Source organism: Papio anubis, chromosome 12, assembly GCF_008728515.1.
Source record: "Papio anubis isolate 15944 chromosome 12, Panubis1.0, whole genome shotgun sequence".
Lineage (NCBI taxonomy): Eukaryota > Metazoa > Chordata > Mammalia > Primates > Cercopithecidae > Papio > Papio anubis.
Window position 1 is genome coordinate 49,402 of NC_044987.1, and position 7,462 is coordinate 56,863.

General features: G+C 40.3%; 1 long non-coding RNA gene across 1 annotated transcript; it reads left to right on the forward strand.

The window, feature by feature from the left end:
- The first annotated feature begins 5,023 nt into the window (after positions 1-5,023).
- LOC108582180 lies at positions 5,024-6,681 on the forward strand. The gene is made up of 2 exons (XR_001895380.3): positions 5,024-6,146; positions 6,315-6,681. It is a non-coding gene; the product is annotated as an uncharacterized LOC108582180 (long non-coding RNA).
- Positions 6,682-7,462: the final 781 nt, after the last annotated feature.

Sequence of the window (7,462 nt, forward strand, 5' to 3'; positions counted from 1 at the left end):
ACCTAGAAAAAGGACATTTTTTCCTCTTCTGATCTGCATGCTTTTTATATTGTTGTTGTTGTTGCTGTTGCCTTATTGTGAGGAGCAGAAGTTCCAGCACTATGTTAAAAGTGTGAAAGAGAATGTCCTTGCCTCACTCTGATATGAGTGGGAAAACATTCAGTTCTTCATCATTAAGAAGAACGTTAGCTGTAGGATTTTTGTAGATGCTCTTTATATAGCTGAGAAAGTTCCCTTTAATTCCTGTTTTCTGAGTTTTTGTTAACAGAAATAAGCATTGAATTTTGTCACATGCTTTTTTCCGCATCACTTGATAGGATAATAAATTTTTAGTCTTCAGCATATCAATATGATTGATTTTGAATACAAATTCCAGGGATGCATAGGGTAGAATTATTTGTATGTATCACTAAATTCTACCTGCTAGTATTCTGTTAAGTATTTTGTGCTCATATTCATGAGGAATACTGGCCCTTGATTATACTTTGTAGTGTTTTGTCTCATTTTGATATCAAAGTAACACTAGCATTATAAAATTTTATTGACAGTGTTCCCACCTCTTCTATTAATAGCTTCTGGAAAGGATTGCACAGAATCAGTGTTCTTGAAATAACTGGTAAAATTCTCTTGTAAAACCACATGGACCTGGAGGTTTTGAGGAGCGATTCTAAAATTTTTATTTCAGTTGCCTTAATAGTCGTAGGGGTATTCAAATTATATAGTCACAGTGAGTGACTTGTATTAGCTCTGTGCTTTTGGAGAAATTTGCCTAATTCATCCAAATTGTCAAATGTATGTGTGTAGAGGTGTTCGTAGTGTTACCTACTTGTTTTTAATATTTTCTGGTCTCTAGTGCCATAGTAGTCATGTTTCCTTCCTGATATTGGTTATTTGTATCTTTTCTCTCTCCTTTTTTTGGTCAATCTAGATAGAGATTTGTTAGTTTGTTGAATTTTAAAAGAACCAGCACTTTGTTTTATTATTTTCCCTATTTTGTGTTTCTGCTTTTATCTTTATTTTTTTTTCTGTTTCTTTAGTTTTATTTTGCTACTTTTCCTGGTTTTTGAGCTTAGGATATTAATTGAAGATTTTTTATCTTCTATTATAATATATGCACTTATTAGAAATGTGCATGTTAGAATTGTTTTGGCCGTCCCACAAATTTTAATGTGTTGTTTTTATTTGTATTCAGTTCAATGTACACTTTATTTTCATTGAAAGTTCCTCTTTGACCATGCTTTATTTTGAAGTGTGCTTAGTTTGCAAGTATTGGGATTTTTTGGTTCATATTGTTATCGTATCAATTTCAGGCTTAATTACACTCAATAGAAGAACACAGTCTGTATGACTTAAATTATTTTTAATTTGTTGAGGTTTCTTTTTTGGCCCAGCATATAGTTCACTTTGATATACATTGTTTGAGAGTTTAAAAAGAATGTCTATTCTCCTATTATTGGGAGAATAATATATATATTCATATATATTTTATTTATATATATTTATTATATATTTATTACATATTTTATATATTATATATCTTATATATTTATCATTATTTATTATATATTATATTTTTATGTATTATGTAAAATTTGTATTATGTAAAATTTGTATTATGTAAAATTTATATATATTATATATGTAATTAATTTTTTAATTTTTTATAAATGTCAATTAAATCCTTTGGTTTATGGTTTTGCTGAGTTCTTCTATATCTGTTGATTTTTACCTACTTGTTTTATCAATTACTATAAGAAGAGGATTGAAACCTCCAACTATAATTGTAGACTTGTCTATTTCCTCTTTTGGGTCTGTCAGTTTTTGCGTCACATATTTTATAGCTCTGCTACTTCGTTCATAAACATTTAAGATTAAGTCTTCTTGGACTGATTATTTTATTATGTGTAATGTTTGCTTTGCATCTGACACATTTAATTTTTTGAAGCCTATTTTATCTGATATTAACATAGCCATTTCTAGTTTCTCATAATTAATGTTTGCATGATTTATCTTTCTCCATCCTTTTACTTTCAACTACTTATATTTTCACATTCAAAGTAAATTTCTTGTAGACAATAACTGTTAGGCCATGCTTTTCATCCATTCTGCTGATTGCTCTGTTTTAATCAGTATAAGCAACTCACACAATGTAACTATGGATATGTCATGGTTTAAGTCTGCCATTTTATATATTGCTTTCTTCCTGTTCTCCTTTTATTTTATTTTTCTTACTTTCTTTTTTTAACTTCTTATTGGCTACTTTAACCTTTCTTAAAATTTAATTTTGATTTATCTATGTTGCTTTAGTGTACCTTGCTATATCATATCTCTAGTGATTTCTCTATGACAAATCTATCATTAATATGCCATATACACATATTTATGTCTCTTACCCTCCCCATTTAAAACGTGTCTCTCTTAAAATGTTCTTTTGCATACATTTAGAACCACATTAGGCCCATTTTATCATCTCTGCTTTCACTGTCAAATTTAATTTAGAAAACTCAGAAGGAGAAGGAATGCCGACTGCACTTACCCATAATCTTACTGACTGATTTTTCTTCCTTCCTGGTATATTCTAAGCTTCCTTATTTTATCATACCCTTCTTTAAAGAGAACTTCCTTTGGCCTTTCTCTTAGAGTAGGTCAGAAGATTAAAAATTTCCTGGTTTCTTTCTTCTTAACATGTCTCGATTTCCCCCTCACTGCTGAAGAAAACTTTCGTGAAACAAAAAATTCTGCGTTGACATTTCTTCTCTTTCAGAAGTTGAAAAATGTCGTGCTACTTATTCTGGTTCCTGTGGGTTTTGATGACGAATCTGCTGTCATTCGAATTGTTTTGTTTTCTTCTTCTTCTTACAGATAACACATCATTTCTTCTCTGGCTGCTTTCCAGCGTTTCTCTTCAACTTTAGTGTTCAGGACTTAGACTATCATGTGTCTTTGTGTGGATTTCTTTGAATTTATCTTATTTGGGATTTGATAAACTTTTTGAATCTGTAAACTTACATATTTTTCCACATTTGGAAAGTTTCAGCCATTAGAGTTTTAAGCACCTTTTCAGTCTCACAGCACTTCTTCTCTCCTTCTGGGATAGCAACAACACAAATATTAGATCTTTTATTAAAGTACTACAAGCCCATGGGACTCTTTTTTTGTTTACATCTATTTTTGTTCAGATGAGGTAATTTCAATTATTCTACCCTCAAGCTTCATAACATTATTGATCATGTTAGGTGTTATGAGAGTGGAAATGAAAAGGTGAATGAAATAGACTAGAAGTGCGGAGGAAGAGGCGTGTGAGATTAAGGACATGCTGAGGCTTCTGAGGGAATAGGGGATGGGAGGACCCGCCAGGCAGAGAGCTCTGGGGACTGCTGCACTGCCAGTGGGAAGAGCAGGTGACAGTGGGTGATGACGTCCTGAGAGGGAAAGATTTTGCATTCTTGAATCAAGACAACTTTCTGAGGAAACCATAAGTGATTGAGCTTCATCTGCCAGAAGAAAATCCTAGGCTGGAAAACGAACTGTGGATCTGCTCATTGAGAGTTGGAAGCTAAAAACTTTGAAATATATCCCTAAGGTGATAATGCCCTTTCTACTTCTCCGATTCCTTATAATTATGTCCTTTTCTCCTTATCTTCATATTTCTTTCCACTGCAAGCAGCACTAATGTTCATCCATCACTATGAGAGGAAGGAGAAGCATTTACCAGATGAAATAAGCCAGAAAGTGACATGGAAGTTAAGTGAAAAATAAAATTCACTGGCCATGAAAAGTGAGAATAGATGGTGGGTTTCATTTTCTCACAAGAAACAACACTCAGGTGACCGCACACTGTCCACATCCTTCTCATGCAGAGTTGGCTTTTATAATCCATAATGAAGACGGAATGCGGTTCACGCTGGGAAGGTGAAATTGAGAACAGAAGAGCTGGGACTTTGAAAATACAGCAGGGGTTACAAACTTTGCTTGCTGATTTTTTTTTCCTGCAGATGTCTTAAAAAGTGTTACTTCCATGTAATTTTTCCCACCTCCAAATGGTTTTCATCTTAATTCACCATACGCTTGAAAATGAAATCATAGCATATTGTGTGTAAAAGATAGGGCCAAATCAATTTGTTTAGCTCGACAGCAGGGATGGCAAATCGTTGACATTTCTAGCCCCGTGCTCCCCGACTGAAGATCAGGCAGACAGCAGTCCTAAACGATCCTCCACATCTTTTCCTCCCGGTGGTTGAGTGAGGTACCTTTTAGATATAATGAACCAGGGAAGACATTACCAACGGATTCATAGACACTGTAAGCGTGACTTCTTTGCTCCAGCTGCTTTATGCTACAGTTGACTTTAATTTTCCCAAGCTCCCTACTTAAGTTTTCTCCAAATTTAATATGATGAAATTATGCAATGGGTTCCCAAATGAGCACTTTGAGAAAACCCACTTGACCAGAAGGTCATATTAGAATGATAAGTCAAAACCTAACGAACTGTGTTAAGGAAAAAATAAACCGAACACTTCAGCAAGGGGACGTCTGTTTATCCCACTGACATGGAGACCTTTCGGGACAAACGTCTCACTGGTTCCAGGGAAGAGCCTCTGGCCCTCAGGTCCTTGAGGGCTGTTCTTTGAGCTGGACCCCGGCCACAAACCGTGAGGAGGCAGCCTTAGGAGCCGAAAATACAATTTCTGTGTTTCAGGCCAGGCAGAGTTTGTTGTTGTTCGTTTTGTTTTGTTCTTTTTTCTACAAATGGAGGTGAATGTAACATCAAAAAAGCAATTCTGGTGCTGATGTGGTAGGAGTTATTAATAAACTATTTTAGCCAGATAGAGAGGAAAAGGGGTCCTTGGAAAGCTTTCATTGTTTAAAGCGTCTCCAGAAAAGTGTCTTGCAAAGCCCAGGCTCTTAAGGCCAGGCCGGCAACCTTCCATATGCAAATCAGGCCGTTGGAAACCAGGTCCCCCCACCGCGATTCCTCCGGCCCACGTGTCCCTGGCAACATGGCGGCCCCCACACGTCCCGGATGTGTAGAACGTCACGTGCCCTGCATTTGCATATTAAAAGCCTCAGGTGGGAGGGCCAGCTTTTTCACTGGCTACGTGGATGACATGCCGTAGTCAGACCAATCCCCTGAGCCCTATGCAGATCAGACCCCGCCTCCTCCGGCCTCTGTGTATATATACACCGCGCTGCCCCCTCGGCTCCCCGGTTCCCGCTCTCGGCTTCACAGCCGCCTCCGTCGGTCTCTGCACAGCCGAGTTTCTTCCTTCTCCCTTCCTTCTGGCCCCTTCCTGTCTGCTGAACTCTCCACGTGTGTCTGTGTCATCTTATCTAATGTGACGCCGGACAGGGCCCCGGTGTCCTCCACTCATCGGAGCCGCGCCGCTGGCTGTCTCTGGGCACCCGAAGAAGTAACGTGGCTGTGATGGATGTGTGGGGCCAAAGAAATGGCAGCCTCCACTTTGGCAACAGGTGCAGGGACTCGCCTGTGGTCTCAAAGCACCTTGAAGATGGGCCCGCTTGTGCACGCCTGTGTGGCCTGAGTCCAGCCTCAGAGAAAAGCACAGCCTGAGGGAAAACGAGTCACACCTCAAAGAATGGCACATACGCCTTTCAGATGAACCGAGTCAGCGCGTGGACAAACAAGTGAACATGAAGAACAAACGTGCCGTGGGCTAAATCTTCTAAGAGAAAGACTCTTGCTATAAAGAGTGACAGATGTTCCTGAAGCAGGTGGTTCATAGTTCAGGGCTGGAACTTCTCCTTGGAAGAATCTGTAAATGCTTTAAAAGATGGAAACAACATTAGCTTATGGTCGCATTTTACCCAGAGATATAAAGGCGGTTTTCCAAAACCCACCCCACTAGTTAATACAGGAACCAAAACCTGTTACATCTTTCCAACATCCTATTTCATACATGCAGCTCTAAACCTCCATTTTATTGCACAATGAAACTGAGGCTGAGCAAGTTACCCAAGGTTACAAAGCTCAAGAAATGGTGAAACAAACATTTTAATCCCAGCGGTGAGATTTAGGAGGGCTGCTGGCATCACCACTGCGCGATGTGCCTGCTGGAGGCGTCGGAAGGCATCTGATCCAGCCTCTCACCGGTGTGGGCTCCCCTTGGCCATAGCCCTTGAATGCTGTAAGATGAACGTTCGTCCAATATGGTCCTAATTTCAGCAAGTCTTTCCCAACCTCAGCTCCAACGTGCCCCATGATCACTCCCGCTAGCTCCATGCATGCCGAACTCAAACCCTCCACGGGGTCAATGCACTTCAATAAAACACAAGGTCTTTACCATTCCCTGCAGGGCTCAGGTGCAAAATTCCTGCCTGCCTGTCGAGTCCTTCTCCTGCCACCTTCCCTTTGTGTGTGAGGTCCCTGCTGCACTGGAGTCTCTTCGGGACAAATACAACGAGCTTTTTATCACCGCGGGGCTTTGGCACTCGCTAGTTCTGCACTTTAAAAACTCTTCCCCAATACTTCTGCATGGTTGGTTCCTTTTCATCACCCATGTGTCAGCATTTGGTCCATTTTCTTCCATTTTTTTTCCTCTTTTTTTTTTTTCCTTTTTACAGTTATCACTTAGGATTATCTTCATTTTCTTGCTCATTTGCTGGGTTTCTCCTGCTGTGATGTGTACCTGCATTAAAGTTGCCTTTGCTTGTCTGTTCCCATACTGGACTGAGAGATGTGTTTGCTTAGTCTGTCGTTACATCCACAGCACTTGGCAAAGTGTCTGGTGCAGAGGAGGTGCCACGTGTATTATAAACACATATATGTAGAATGTTGAGTCCTCTCAAACTTCCTGTGGCACAGGTAGCATTTTTATGACTTTCCAGGGTTGAGCTCAGGTCTGCCTGGCTTACGTTCGGGCGTTTTCACCTGCCCCTGGCTGCCGTCAGCAAAGAGAACACATACAACTTCCGGGTCCCCACACTTCCTTTATCAAACTCAGGAAAGTCCATCTGATGGACGAAGCGTGAGCCAGGCACGCGTTCCAGTGGAAAGTGGCATCATCATTAAGGACTTGCCATCGCGCGGGTTCAGCAGGAACCCTGGAGAAACCAGCATGGGAACAATTTGGTGTCATTCTCCACCAGGAGACCCACATGGTCTCTCTGACACACATGAATTGTGCTGCTTTCCCCCAGTTTCTGTCTGTTTAGGGACAGGGCTGGGCTCTCCAGTTGCCATGTAATGGGGAGTGGGTTTCAGGGCAGCCTTCAGAGGTGTAGGGGAGCCAGAGACCCCCCCCCATCCCCCGTTAGCTATGATGTGGGCTCTTTGGCTGGATCTAGAAACCAAATTGACACTAAGTAGACTTCGCATGTACGTGGGGATCTTCACAACAGATCCAAAGAAGTGGCCAAGCAAACATGATGCATTTGAGAAGAAATGGCAGGACACAGGGGATCTGGCTAGGGGCAACACATGTCCCAGAGAGTCACAAGGAGA